Source organism: Ziziphus jujuba, chromosome 9, assembly GCF_031755915.1.
Source record: "Ziziphus jujuba cultivar Dongzao chromosome 9, ASM3175591v1".
Lineage (NCBI taxonomy): Eukaryota > Viridiplantae > Streptophyta > Magnoliopsida > Rosales > Rhamnaceae > Ziziphus > Ziziphus jujuba.
In genome coordinates this window covers 21,423,913-21,438,328 of record NC_083387.1, presented here as the reverse complement: position 1 = coordinate 21,438,328, position 14,416 = coordinate 21,423,913, and the positions used below count along the sequence as shown (strand labels likewise).

At 35.2% G+C, this 14,416-nt stretch overlaps 1 pseudogene; it reads left to right on the top strand.

Annotated features, from left to right (window-relative positions):
• Positions 1-11,999: 11,999 nt before the first annotated feature.
• LOC125424195 (uncharacterized) lies at positions 12,000-14,416 on the top strand (annotated as a pseudogene).

Sequence of the window (14,416 nt, the reverse complement as noted above, 5' to 3'; positions counted from 1 at the left end):
TACATGTACTTAATTAATCATGTTCATATGATGGATATATAATAAATATATACGAACCTAGGACGACCTGCTCCTAAACCCGTATTATATTAGCCCGGATCTTTAATTAAGTTCAAGTTCTAATGGAATGGACCTCAACCCCTAACCAACCTGTGGTTAGAAACCTTGGTATAATGTAGACGCGACAATAGGGGATGGAAAACCTATTGATAAGTCAAGCTAAAACAACCAATTCTCTAATGGTGTTTTAGGTGTTCTCAAAGAACAAAGAGATAATTAATCTCACAAGTATTTTCTTAATCAAATCAAAGTTTTTTTATTCTTGAAAAATAAGCCTTTAAATAGGCTTGAAAGAAACAAAATAAACCTTAAAAAATAATTCAAAACCGGACTCCTATAGGAATTAGGAAACTTGACCGAATTCTAATATGTCCTAAACTAAGTTTCCTAAACAAAAATTGATTAATTAATTCCTTTATTTTGAATTAGGAATTAATTAATTTACAATGAAACTAATAAAATAATAACTTTCCTAAACTTATTTGTCCAGAAAATAAATAAATAAAAAACTAAAAAGTAATGGTAGTTTCCTAAAACAAAAAGTAGAATAAAATTAGGAAACTATAATACTAGCTTTTTGACTAATTTGACTTTGACCAATCTTTGACCTCTTTGAGCTTCAAATCAGCTTCTATATGCTTTTTAGGATGCCAAATAAGCTGAATATGAAGTCCCACACGTTGCCCATGCTTGGAAAAATAAGAAAAGGCTAATACAGTAAAATACAGTAAAGCCAGCAAGCAATACAGCAAATTCGGCCAAATTGTTGATGCTGTCCGTACAAGCCCTTTTTGATTGCATTTGAGGCTTATTTAACTTGATTCCATGACCTCTTAGGCATATGTATTGAACCCATAAATCATTGGAACCATTTCATGCTTCCCGGACTCCAAAAATGTACCAAAATCGTCACTCGGGTCCATATCGGCTTCTATTGCTTGTATGAGTAAAACAGGCCTTGGTTCTTTAGATATGGCCAACCCCTCTTGACTATGACTTATTCCTTGTATGAAGACAGCAAGATTGTCCTTGAACTTCTTGGCTTGGGCCCTAGTGATCGGTCCCACCTTCATTTGTATTGGGTCAGCACCCCAGCGGGTTGTCGGTCGAGCAATCTCGGGTGGATTCGCATCATATAATATAATTAATAAATATTAGTATTGATGATGAAATATGTACATATATGCATGTGGATTGGAGTCATTTGTAAGATACCATTCTACCGAAGAAATGTGCATGTGATATTTCTATGTATTCTTGTAGTTTTATTTCAAACTAGGAATGGCAATTTGTCCCGCATGATCCAAAATCCATGGTGCACGGGTCCTAATGGGGCAGTTTTTTCCCAAAAAATCGGGGGCGCGGGACGGGTTTGGGGTAATAGATTAAAATCCAAATCGGGGCCAGGCCGAGCCTGGGGAATAAAAACCCTAGCCCTAACACGGCCCGTTATATATATATATATATATATATTTTATATATAATTTAATTTATGTAAAATGATGTAAACCCTAAGAAAAACAACTTTCATTTTCTTTTTGCCGTCATCAACTTCACTTTCACCTTCACCTCACAAAGAGCTGCTACCGCATAATTCACCAAGCTACCATAACTAATCTTCACCACCACCAAGCTGCCGACATCACCTTCTCTCAATCCCTCGTTCTTTCTTCTCTCTCCCACATGTTCTCTTTTCTCTTTCTGTAGCTGCTTCTCCACTTCTCACTCTGAAGAGGAACCGTCTCTTTGTCTCTTGCGCACTATTTCTTTGGCTCAGATTCAATCGGTAAGATCTATTTTAATCTTTTGTTTTGTGGGTTTGTTATTTTGATTGATCTTGAGGCTGAAATTCAACTTTTATTTGATAAATTTAGGATTTTGAGTACCTGGGTAATCTTACTTTTTGGTGTTGAAAAATGGGTGAAATGCTTGTTCTTTTGAACATATAAATATGCATTTTTGATTTTATTTTTTGCGTGTAAATTTTGTAAACTTCGATACTGTGAATTGCTTTTTACAATGCTGTAAGAGCCCTGATACGAACCTAGGACGACCTGCTCCTAAACCCGTATTATATTAGCCCGGATTTTTAATTAAGTTCAAGTTCTAATGAGATGGACCTCAACCCCTAACCAACCTGTGGTTAGAAACCTTGGTATAATGTAGACGCCACAATAGGGGATGGAAAACCTATTGATAAGTCAAGCTAAAACAACCAATTCTCTAATGGTGTTTTAGGTGTTCTCAAAGAACAAAGAGATAATTAATCTCACAAGTATTTTCTCAATCAAATCAAAGTTGTATTATTATTGAAAAATAAGCCTTTAAATAGGCTTGAAAGAAACAAAACAAACCCTAAAAAATTAATTCAAAACCGGACTCCTATAGGAATTAGGAAACTTGACCGAATTCTAATATGTCCTAAACTAAGTTTCCTAAACTAAAATTGATTAATTAATTCCTTTATTTTGAATTAGGAATTAATTAATTTACAATGAAAATAATAAAATAATAAATTTCCTAAACTTATTTGTCCAGAAAATAAATAAATAAAAACTAAAAAGTAATGGTAGTTTCCTAAAACAAAAAGTAGAATAAAATTAGGAAACTATAATACTAGCTTTTTGACTAATTTGACTTTGACTAATCTTTGACCTCTTTGAGCTTCAAATCAGCTTCTAGATGCTTTTTAGGATGCCAAATAAGCTGAATATGAAGTCCCACACGTTGCCCATGCTTGAAAAAATAAGAAAAGGCTAATACAGTAAAATACAGTAAAGCCAGCAAGCAATACAGCAAATTCGACCAAATTATTGATGCTGTCCGTACAAGCCCTTCTTGATTGCATTTGAGGCTGCTTTAACTTGATTCCATGACCTCTTAGGCATATGTATTGAACCCATAAATCATTGTAACCATTTCATGCTTCCCGGACTCCAAAAATGTACCAAAACCGTCACCCGGGTCCGTATCGGCTTCTATTGCTTGTATGAGTAAAACAGGCCTTGGTTCTTTAGATATGGCCAACCCATCTTGACTATGACTTATTCCTTTTATGAAGACAGTAAGATTGTCCTTGAAATTCTTGGCTTGGGCCCTAGTGATCGGTCCCACCTTCATTTGTATTGGGTTAACACCCTAGTGGGTTGTCGGTCGAACAGTCTCGGGTGGATTCGCATCATTCCCCTCCTCTTGAAAAGGATTTGTCCTCAAATTGAAGTCATCACCTGCAGTAAAAGGAGATAAATCAGCAACATTAAAGGTGGCACTAACACTATACTCACCCGGTAGATCAAGTTTGTAGGCATTGTTGTTTATCTTCTCCAAAACTTGAAAAGATCCATCACCCGTCGGCATGAGTTTTGATTTCCTTTGTTCGGGAAATCTTTCTTTCCTTAAATGCAGCCACACCCAATCTCCAGGTTCAAACACCATTGATTTTCAGCCTTGATTAGCCACCCTTGCATATTGCTCGGTCCTCCTCTCAATGTTTGCTCGTGTTTTCTCATGAATCTGCTTTACAAAATCAGCTTTTTATTTTCCATCTAGATTAGCACGCTCACTTAAAAGCAAAGGTGTTAAATCTAATGGAGTCAAAGGATTAAAACCATAAACAATTTCAAATGGAGTAAATTTAGTTGCTGAATGTAAAGACCTATTATATGCAAATTCAACATGTGGCAAACATTCTTCCCAAGTCCTTAAATTTCTACTAATTAATGCCCTCAACAATGCAGACAAGGTTCTATTTACTACTTCGGTTTGTCCATCAGTTTGTGGATGACAAGTAGTTGAAAATAAAAGCTTAGTACCTAATTTAGCCCACAATGTTTTCCAAAAATAGCTAAAGAACTTAGCATCCCTATCCGACACAATAGTTTTTGGCATTCCATGCAATCTCACAATTTCCTTGAAAAATAAATTAGCAATATTGGATGCATCATCAGTTTTGTTACATGCAATAAAATGTGCCATCTTAGAAAACCTATCTACTACAACAAATATTGAATCCTTACCTGTCCTTGACCTAGGCAACCTAAGAATAAAATCCATAGACAAATCTACCCAAGGATAGATAGGGATCGGCAAAAGTATATACAATCCATGCGGTTTCAATGTTGATTTTGTTTTTCGGCACTTTAAACATCTTTCACAAATTCTCTCAACATCTTTCCTCATGTTAGGCCAATAAAAATGTTCTTGCAGCAAGGATAAAGTTTTTAAAACACCAAAATGACCCATTAAACCACCCCCATGTCCTTCCCGAACCAATAATTCCCTAATACTACAATTAGGCACACAAAGTTTGTTTTCCTTAAACAAATATCCCTCAAATATGTAAAATTTATTAAATCCATGTTTCAAACAGGTTTTAAAAATTTCTCCAAAGTCACTATCATGCTCATAAAGTTCTTTCAATTGTTCAAATCCAAGCAATCTAGCATCTAAGGTAGAAAAGAGCACATACCTTCGGGATAATGCATCGGCAACCATATTTTCCTTACCTTTTTTCTAGCGGATCACATATAGAAATGTTTCAATAAATTCAATCCACTTAGCATGCCTTCGGTTGAGCTTTCCTTGACCCTTGATATGCTTCAAAGACTCATGATCCATATGATTCACAAACTCCTTTGGCATGAGATAATGCTGCCACGTCTCCAAAGCCCTTACGAAAGCATACATCTCCTTGTCATAAGTTGGGTAGTTTAGGGCAGCTCCATTCAATTTTTCACTAAAGTAGGCTATGGACCTTCCTTCTTGCATTAAAACAACTCCAATACCTACACCCGAACCATCACACTTAATTTCAAAAGTCTTAGAAAAATTTGGCAAAACTAACAAAGGTGCATTACACAATTTTTCTTTCAATAAATTAAAAGATTTTTCTTGTACTTCCCCCCATTTGAAACCAACATTCTTCTTGACAATGTCATTCAATGGTGCTGCTATGGTACTAAAATCCTTGACAAATCTTCGGTAAAAGCTTGCCAAGCCATGAAAGCTCCTCACTTGGGTGATAGAAGTAGGAACCGGCCACTCTTGAATTGCTTTCACCTTAGCTTGGTCAACTTTTATTCCTGCAGCACTTACTACAAAACCTAGAAACACAAGCTCTTCTTTGCAAAATTCACATTTTTTAATGTTAGCAAACAATCTTTCCTTTCTAAGAACTTGCAAAACTTGCCTAAGTTGATCCACATGGTCATCCAAATTTCGGCTATATATTAAAATGTCATCAAAATAAACAACCACAAATTTACCAATAAATGGACGCATTACATGATTCATAAGTCTCATGAAAGTACTAGGTGCATTGGATAATCCAAAAGGCATAACTAACCATTCATACAGCCTATATTTAGTTTTGAATGCGGTTTTCCATTCATCACCTTCTTTCATCCTAATTTGGTGATAACCACTCCTAAGATCAATTTTTATAAACATGCAAGCACCATGCAACTCATCAAGCATATCATCTAATCTAGGAATGGGATGTCTATATTTGATGGTAATGTTGTTTATAGCCCTACAATCAACACACATCCTCCAAGAACCATCCTTTTTAGGTACCAACAAAACAGGAACAGCACATGGACTTAAACTCTCACGAATGTATCCTTTATCAAGCAAATCACTTACCTGTTTTTGCAGCTCCTTTGTTTCTTTGGGATTGCTCCTATAAGCTGGTCTATTTGGTATGGCAGCCCCTGGAACAAAGTCAATTTGATGTTCTATCCCTCGAATAGGTGGTAGTCCACTTGGAATCTCATTTGGGAAAACATCTCCAAATTCCTTCAAAAGAGAAATCATTGAACTTGGCAATTCAAGTTCTTCAAAGTTAGTTTGATCATTAAAATAATTTTCTTTGTAAAGCATGACCAGCAAAGGTTTCTTACACTCAATAACCTTATTAATATCCCCTAAACTCAAATAAAAATTGCTACTTAACCTTTCCTTTCTTTCTTTTTCTTTTTTTCCCTTGGATTGGCGCAAACCTTCGGATTCCTCTTCCTTCTCCAAGCATGCGGGTTTGCCACTTCCTTTTCCCTCTCTTTCGGTTTTCCCTTGATCTTTTCACTCAATATGAACCTTAGAAATCTTACCTTGGTCAGCAACCTCAATCTTACCTTCTTGAAAGGACGGTGAAGCCGTTGGTGCCATACTTGCTTTTTCCTTGAGCTTTTCGGCTTCTCTCCTTTGTTGCATTTGTAATTGGTCTTTGTAAACCTCTTTAGGAGATAATGGTTCCAGCTTGACCTTCTTCCCTTTAAACCTGAAAACAATACTATTTTCTCAACCAAAATGAGTAGCATCTTTATCAAATTGAGATGGTCTACCTAATAGTATATGACCAGCAATCATGGGTTTGTCACATAAAACTACATCCTCATATCTACCTATATTAAATTTTACTTTGGCTTGTTTGTTTACTTTCATCTCACCACTATCATTAAGCCATTGTAATCTATAAGGTTCTGGATGTTTAATTATTTTCAAGCCTAATTTATCAACTACAAGATTACTTATCACATTAGTACAACTCCCACTATCTATAATCATGCTACAAATTTTACCTTGTATTTTGCAGCGAGTGTGGAAGATGTTTTCCCTTTGTATCTGCTCTTCATCTTTGTAGACAGCAAGTACTCTCCTTGAAACCAAGCTCAACTCGGCATTAGATGTATCTACAGGCTCGGGTTCATCTTCATTGCAATCCTCCTCTTGCTCGGTTTCAGCCCCACTTTCTTCACTTGCGGATTCCAGCTCACCATCACCCTCTAATACCATGATTCTTCTATTTGGGCATTGGCTGGCTATGTGTCCTCTTCCTTGGCACTTAAAACAAATTATTTCTCTGGATTTTTGAGGTTTAGGATCAGATTTTATCTCACCTCTAAGTGCTTGGACAGATTCGGTCTTGACCTCCCTTCTTGGCCGGTTGGTAGTTTCTTCTCCTAATTTCGGCTTCAACTTGTTTTCATAAGTGGAATTGTTTTTCCAGCCACTTGAACTTGTCCTTCCACTGCTAGAAACTCCTCCAAACCGTGTACTAACACCCCTCATCTTGAATTGGTTCTCAAGCTTAATTGCTACATGCAACATCTCCTCCAATTCCAAGTATTGTTGTAATTCAAGTTGGTTGGCAATGTCTCGGTTTAATCCTCCAAGAAATCTTGCCATGGTTGCCTCCCTATCCTCATTCATATTCAGCATCATCATTAACATCTCCATCTTTTTGCAATAATCCTCCACGGACCTACTTCCTTGAGACAAAGATTGAAGCTGCTGATGCAGCAACCTATGGTAATGGGATGGCACAAACCGCTTCCTCATGGCTCCTTTCATTTGTCGCCATGTTGTAATTAAGTCATCACCAACTTTCCTTCGGGTGCTTTGCTCATTTGTCCACCATTGGAGTGCATAATAGCCAAACTCCATTGCTGCCAACTTCACCTTCTTACCTTCCGAATAGTTGTGGCAGTAAAAAATCATCTCCATTTTTTCTTCCCACTCCAAATAAGCTTCGGGATCACTTTTACCCATAAAAGGTGGGATGTTAACCTTGATATTTCCCAAATCATCATCTGTATCTTCCCTCCTATATCTCCCATGGCCAGCTCTATCTTGGACAGCAAAGGTTTCGTCCATACCTTCCTCAAAGTCGCCGTCGAATGGCTCCTCATCAAATTCCTCTCTCAGCCTCTCGCGACCTCCTCGTCCTCGGCCTCGTCCTCCATGGAATTCTTGCCTATTTCTTGTATTCGGCCTTCCTTGTGAGGCTTCTAGTCTTCCCACTCTTTGATTTACATGCTTAACTTGAGCACTAACCCGCTGTATTGATTCCAAAACAGCTCTCATGTCCACTTGGTCTCCACTCCCGGTAGCTCGGTCATCCCCATGGAATGCTACGGACTCTTCCTCATTGATCCTCAAGGGTGGATCCCCTCTTCTTATTCTAGAATCTGCCATGTTAGTAAAATACTGCAAAAATAAAATAAATCCTCAAAATATTCACTCCCTCACGTGTTTCACTCAAACAAGGTCTCGACACTCGTGTTTGCACACTAGTTTCGGCTTTTACCCTCTTTTAAGCTCACACACTCTTGCCTTTTTCCACTCAATGAATTATCTCAAAGTTCTAATTAAAACACCCACAAAACAGCAATTAGATCACTAGTATGTTTTAATTAAACTTATCAACAAACAGTAAGCAAAAAGTAGTTAATGCCGAAAGAATCCAACAAATCCTAATTTTTCGGCTTTCTAGACAAGAAAACACAAAATAATGGGAAAACGTTGGAATTTTTTAAAACTGCACCAGATGGTAGTAGATTATGATTTCAAGAATAAATTTCCAGAAAAAGAAATTCAAATACGAACAAGAATCAAAGAGAACAAAAATATAGAAAAGTGTTGGTTGTTGTTCTTGTAATTCAAGTTTTGTATCAATTCCTTTAACTAATTTTAATCCAAAAAATTTTAACACCCAAAATCCAAATATCCAGCAGCAAAAATAATTTCCCAGAAACTCAAATATTGAATAAATAATCAAAAACCAGCAGCTCCAACAAATTTCCAGCAAACAAATCAAACTCCAACAAACTGAAATATATATTTTTATTTATTTATTCGGCTTTACCTATTCTTTCTTTCTTTTTTTTTTTTTTCACTCACAGAACATAAACAACTGCAGTAGCAAGAATAATTACCAAAATTGCAATTCCAACTCCAAAACAAACACCAAACCCGTGACCTCCAAATAAACACAAATGTGCAGTTTTTTTTTTATTTTTAATTTTTTTTTTTAATGTTGCCGTAAACTCTTTTTTTTTTTTTTTTTGAATATATGAATGCAAATTTCTAAGACTAAAACAGCAAAGTAAAATCAACAAAAACCAAAATTATCAAGAACAATGATAAAAGACAACCAACAAATTAGGAAACAAAAATACGATAAAACTAGGAAACCTAATTCAACTAGGAATGAATTTTTTTTTTTTTTTTAAGATGCAGAACGTGTATGGGATGGATGCAACCTTAACCTAATGCTAAAATTGCAGAATAACACAAAAACAAATAAAGCAAATAAAGATAGATCAAACCTGAACAAAATTTAGCTCTGATACCAAATGATACGAACCTAGGACGACCTGCTCCTAAACTCGTATTATATTAGCCCGGATCTTTAATTAAGTTCAAGTTCTAATGGTATGGACCTTAACCCCTAACCAACCTGTGGTTAGAAACCTTGGTATAATGTAGACGCCACAATAGGGGATGGAAAACCTATTGATAAGTCAAGCTAAAACAACCAATTCTCTAATGGTGTTTTAGGTGTTCTCAAAGAACAAAGAGATAATTAATCTCACAAGTATTTTCTCAATCAAATCAAAGTTGTATTATTATTGAAAAATAAGCCTTTAAATAGGCTTGAAAGAAACAAAACAAACCCTAAAAAATTAATTCAAAACCGGACTCCTATAGGAATTAGGAAACTTGACCGAATTCTAATATGTCCTAAACTAAGTTTCCTAAACTAAAATTGATTAATTAATTCCTTTATTTTGAATTAGAAATTAATTAATTTACAATGAAAATAATAAAATAATAACTTTCCTAAACTTATTTGTCCAGAAAATAAATAAATAAAAACTAAAAAGTAATGGTAGTTTCCTAAAACAAAAAGTAGAATAAAATTAGGAAACTATAATACTAGCTTTTTGACTAATTTGACTTTGACCAATCTTTGACCTCTTTGAGCTTCAAATCAGCTTCTAGATGCTTTTTAGGATGCCAAATAAGCTGAATATGAAGTTCCACACGTTGCCCATGCTTGGAAAAATAAGAAAAGGCTAATACAGTAAAGCCAGCAAGCAATACAGCAAATTCGGCCAAATTATTGATGCTGTCCATACAAGCCCTTCTTGATTGCATTTGAGGCTGCTTTAACTTGATTCCATGACCTCTTAGGCATATGTATTGAACCCATAAATCATTGGAACCATTTCATGCTTTCCGGACTCCAAAAATGTACCAAAACCGTCACCCGGGTCCGTATCGACTTCTATTGCTTGTATGAGTAAAACAGGCCTTGGTTCTTTAGATATGGCCAACCCCTCTTGACTATGACTTATTCCTTGTATGAATATAGCAAGATTGTCCTTGAACTTCTTGGCTTGGGCCCTAGTGAGCGGTCCCACCTTCATTTGTATTGGGTCAACACCCCAGCGGGTTGTCGGTCGAACAGTCTCGGGTGGATTCGCATCAAACCCATATGCATTTTCCACTGCCCATTACTCCAAATTCACTTGCGATGATTCATGGCTCCTTCAATTCCTTTCTCAACATAGACTTCAGGAGGCACGTAAACTACTTGAGAAATTGTCTGAGAGAGATGGACATGGTGGTGTTGTTCATTGTACTTCATTGTTTGGTGTATGTGCAATTTGGGAGGTTTGTCTGAAGCTTGCCAATTCTTTTGAGAAGATGCCAAAGAGGAATGTTGTGTCGTGGACTTCAATGCTCTTTGGATTGGTAGGTGTTTGGAGGATTCATGAGGCTTGGAGTTTGTTGAATGCAATGCCAGAGAAGAATATTGTTTCTTGGAATTTAATGACTGCTGGTTGGTTAGGAATGGTGATCTGGAAACAACAAGGCTGGTTTTTGTCCAAGTGACAATGAAAAATATAGTTTCTTGAAATGCTATGATAGCAGGGTATGCTAAGAACTCTAGAATGGTAGAAGCAAGAGTTTTGTTTGAAAATTCTTCATGCTTCTCTTTTGTTTAAATATATATTTATATTCATAATGCATTTGTGTTTCGGCTGCAGCTAAGATACTTGAAGTTTGAAGTTTGAAGAAAAAAAAGGGGGAAAACCACCCTGTCCTGTCTATAAAGAAATGGAAAAAACCACAGGGATAGGATGGAAAATTCCCCGCAGGAATGGGGATGAAATTTTAAAAACCAGCCCCATCCCGCCCCATTGACATTCCTATTTCAAACAAATTTATTTTAATTTTTAATTTTTGTACTTTTCAATTTGCAAAAGGATATAAGTATAATAATTATTATTTGTGTGTGATTTGTTTTGTTTTGTTTTGTTTTGTTTGTGTTTTTTAATAGGTACTGAATATGTTGCTGAATTTTTTTTATTGGACTTTGCGTTTGTAAAATGATATAATAATTATGTGTTTTTTTTTTCCTTAAAAAAATAGGTATATAAAATCAAGTACATGTGTTGGATTTTGTAAAATGATATAATAATTATGTGTTTTTTTTTTCCTTAAAAAAAATAGGTATATAAAATCAAGTACATGTGTTGGATTTATTTTTGTCATTATTGATTTAATATTATATTATTTCTTTAATATTTAATTTTGTAATTGTAAATATTTTTATTATTTTTTAGTATGAACTATTAATCAGGAGATTGTATTCATTTTAAATATTTGTTATAGATTTTTTTATTTTGTTAAAAATAATTTTTTGATTAAATTTAACATATTAATGGTTGGAAAATGGGTTGATAATTTAACCAATAGATTTAGATTTGCATATTTTAAAATAAAAGCTTAATGAGTTGGGTTAGGATAAGAAAATTTTGACATGAACATGGCATAACACAACACTTAACATGATACATTACCAACAAATATGATACAACATGTTTCCAGGACTAATTAAAAGCGTGAACACTACGCACCAAGAAAAAAAAAATGAAAATGAAAAGAAAAAAACATCGTGCTCGTATTCAAAGTTTTGTATTTATAGAAGTTCTGGGTTTCTACTTCATCCTTCGTAGGGCCTGTTGTTACCCATCACTTCATTTTCTAAAGCTCAAATCTCTACACGAAATTTTTCTTCCTTTTTTGCAAAATTGAAAATATTTGCGTTTTGGTCCTATATCTTCCCTTCTCTAATGCCACCAGCAATAATGCATGCAAAGTTTGATTGAGAGGTGACAAGCTTTGACCAATCGATGCTACCTCAATTGCCGCACCATCCGATCTACTATGTTTAGAGCCTTTCCAACCATGATGTCAAGAAAATGTCTTACGGCTTTAGTCCTTCGGGTGGTTTGCCTCACTACCATTACCATTGCTTGCCGATTCACCATTCCTAAAAATCTTCGACCTTGCGGTTCTCTGCCTCTCTGAAAAACCCTAAGAGTCTCTTCCACTTAGAAAAAGGTACAACAGGATGAAGAGTCCAACAATGACAACAAATACGATGATGGAACTGCTGATCCTAGTCATAATGTGAGGTTATACGTTTGTTTCATGCTGTTGTTTATGGTTCTCTTCATCGTGTTTTTGTTGATTCTTTAGGGTGCTAGTAAAACTTACAAGCTTGAAATTATTGTGGAGCTAGGGTTTTTGGGGTTTTGTTAATCTTTATCAACTTTTTTTTTTTTTTTTAAATTTGTTTGAGTGAATTGAAGGTTGAGATAGCTCGTTGAGAAACGGTTCATCTCTAATCACAATGAGGGGTTCTCCGAGTCAACTCGGTAGCATAAGTTTTTTTAGGATTTTGGGGCTTAAAGTGGGAATGAGTAATTTTCATGGGTTAGTTGAGTATAGAACCTTAATTTAAAAAAAAAAACAAAAAAATATAATTTGAATTTTATTTCAGATTAAAATGCTCAACAAAAAAGAATGTTTAATTTTTTTTTTTTTTAATGAGTGAAAAACAAGCCAAGCATATAATAAAAGCATATTGTTTGGTTTTGGAGCAGAACATAGTATTCACGAGCTTTACCATACAAGGTGGGAATGATCAAACTGGAGTGGCAACATATATGGGATCCAGCTTCCTCCTAAAGCCCAACCTATTAGTTTTTTTATTTTTTTTTAAATTGTTCCTTAAGTTTACTTAATGACTAAGCTTACTTGATGATCAAGTTGTTTTGTATAAAAGACAATCTTAGAAACCTTATAAATAGGTGCTTAGTTTTTCAGTCTTGTATCACACATATCACTGACAACACAAGTTTTTTTTTCCAAAAATGAAACTCTAGAGAAAGTTTTTAGAGAAATTTTTTTTTGGTATTAATTTAAGAGAGAAATAATACATCTTTTTTTTCTCAATATTTTTATGTTTCATTTTTCTTTATTTTTTGTGTTTGTTTTATGTGTTTTTCATAGATAGAGAATCATAAGAAGTGGTATCAGAGTCAGGTACCAAGATAGGGTTCACTGCTAATGAGCTCCAACAAAATTTTGAACATACCAAGAGATAAATTTCGTCGAAATAAAAAGAATATGCCCAATAGGACCTCCATGTGCCAGTCAAAGTTTTGGCAAGTTTCATGCTTTGATTAACATGCTACATGCCTTCCATGTGCTTTTAAGCCAAGCCCAGCTACAAGAGTTATGACACGTCTGTCGAGCCATGTTAGCAACCAGTTCATCTGCCACGTGGTGACATGGCATTACCACATTAGCCAATCTGCCATGTAATTAGTCACGTCAATAATGGCCTTAAGAAATTGCAAAAATGCCTTTATATTTTCCAATATTTTTAGATTTTTCTCAAATATTTTGGTATTTGCAATTTGGCTTAAAAATTTTAGAAAATTGCACTTTTACCTCACATTTTTTAAGGTTCAAATTTTGACCCAAAAATAGTCATATCCAATGTTTTTTACCATTCCAGATGCATTGGTGGATTCTATTTTGCCAAATTTAGTTCCCATTTTTTTTTTAAAATCAAGCTTTTGTAAAGTAAGATGTCAATGGAGGAATCATATTTAGGAGCTATGATCAAGTTTATAGCCACCAACTATACATTTTGGAGACCTTGGATAGAAGATCTCCTAAAATTATGAGGATTTGTTTGGCCCCTTGGATGTTAAAGGAAAGAATCCCGATCCACCAAAGAAGCAAAATGGAAGAAGTTGAACAAAAAAGGATCAGTCAAATTCGGCAATAGATCGATCACAATATCTTCCATCATATTGCACAGGTGACATATACATACGCCCTCTAGAAGTTGGAAGACATGTATCAAGCCAAGATTGCTTGAAATAAAACCTTGCTAATGAGGCCTTTGGTGAATTTAAAGTTAAAGAAAGGAACTTTTGTAGCCGAGCACATCAAGCATGTTTTAAAATTTGGTAATTAGTTATGTGCATTGAAGTTGCAACTAGGGGATGAGGAACAAACACTACTACTTCTTAGCTCTCTTCCAGAGAGTTGGGAGCTGCTGGTAGTCTCTATCAGCAATTCGGTTCCTAACTGTAAATTTATCATGGTTATGGTAACAGATGCCCTATTTAACGAGGATGCTAGGAGAAATGACATAGGCAATGATCAATCACATGCCTTTGTTATAGAGAAACAAGGGACATAG